Source organism: Penaeus monodon, chromosome 33, assembly GCF_015228065.2.
Source record: "Penaeus monodon isolate SGIC_2016 chromosome 33, NSTDA_Pmon_1, whole genome shotgun sequence".
In the NCBI taxonomy this organism is placed as follows: Eukaryota; Metazoa; Arthropoda; class Malacostraca; order Decapoda; family Penaeidae; genus Penaeus; species Penaeus monodon.
In genome coordinates this window covers 25,172,272-25,172,999 of record NC_051418.1, presented here as the reverse complement: position 1 = coordinate 25,172,999, position 728 = coordinate 25,172,272, and positions in this window count along the sequence as shown.

Genomic DNA, 728 nt, shown 5'->3' with positions numbered 1-728 from the left:
ACTGAAGGGAAACTATTATGTAAGACTAAAGGTACCATTGCAGTTTCCTCTTCAAAATGTAATGATCGTTATCTAAATCTGGTTATCTGTTAAATCCTCAGTATAGAATATTTGTGGTCAGTGATTTTCAAAACTTGGACGTCTCTACTTTCATATATTTAAGCTTGTTAGAAATTTAATTATTTTGGGAAATTTGACAAATTATCAAAAGTTTCTATTTTATCTCTGTCGGAAAGCATTCCATTATTTTGATGGACCACTTTATACATTTTAGAGTATACGTTAGTCATATCCATGGATTTCTTCCATTGCTCAGTATGCAAAAATTTCCTACATCCTTGTATTTCAGGTGAATGCATGTATACATTCTGTGGTATGAATGCCTTATTATATATCTGTCTTAAATACTCTTAAGTGTGTGAGAAAATGCTCTATTTCTTCTTGAGTAAAGTGCCTCTTCGTATGTGATCTGAAATATATCATAAATGTCTAGATATTGGATATTGTATGGATTACAATATATATGAAAATTGTCATCTTTTGTTTTATTTATATCCAAGCGATGATAATTGTGTTTTGATACCTATTATGCATTCTCCATATTAGGTCAAGGAGATCTTGATAACTACATCTTTTTATTTGCTTTTTGATGGCAGTATATTCTCTTACAGTTTGCATTTTCTTATTTTAATTCTTGGAATCAGTTACTCTATTGGAATCTCTATTAA